A 446-nucleotide genomic window follows, 5' to 3' on the forward strand; every position below is an offset into this window, starting at 1 on the left:
AGTGGCAAGCTGCAAATCTGCTCTTGAGGGACTGGGAACTAAAATAGCTTGGAAAATTCACCTGCAAAACTAATTCTGCATGTGTCCCATTGGGCCAGACTCCACTGGAAATCCAGAATGTTATGTCACTGGGTAATCTGAGTGTGGAGCGTTCTGATTTAGCTTTACCTCCTGGGCACAGAGGACTGCTTTGTTTGGCAAGAAGGGCTGGCCGAGGGTATTACCAGGTAAGGGAGTGGGGGTGGGTGGGTTCAAATGTTTTGCTGCACCATTAAAGAGTTACATGAATTGCAGCTATAAATATAATGGAAGAATGGCAAGTTTTCCCAGCAGTTAAATCCTAAATTTAAGGGTTGTATATTTGCAGATTTCTAGACCGACTTGCTCTAAAACCACCATAGACCCTGCCTCCCATTTCTAAGCACAAAAAATGAATTCCATTGACA

This window comes from Heteronotia binoei, chromosome 17 (genome assembly GCF_032191835.1).
Source record: "Heteronotia binoei isolate CCM8104 ecotype False Entrance Well chromosome 17, APGP_CSIRO_Hbin_v1, whole genome shotgun sequence".
NCBI classification, from domain to species: Eukaryota; Metazoa; Chordata; class Lepidosauria; order Squamata; family Gekkonidae; genus Heteronotia; species Heteronotia binoei.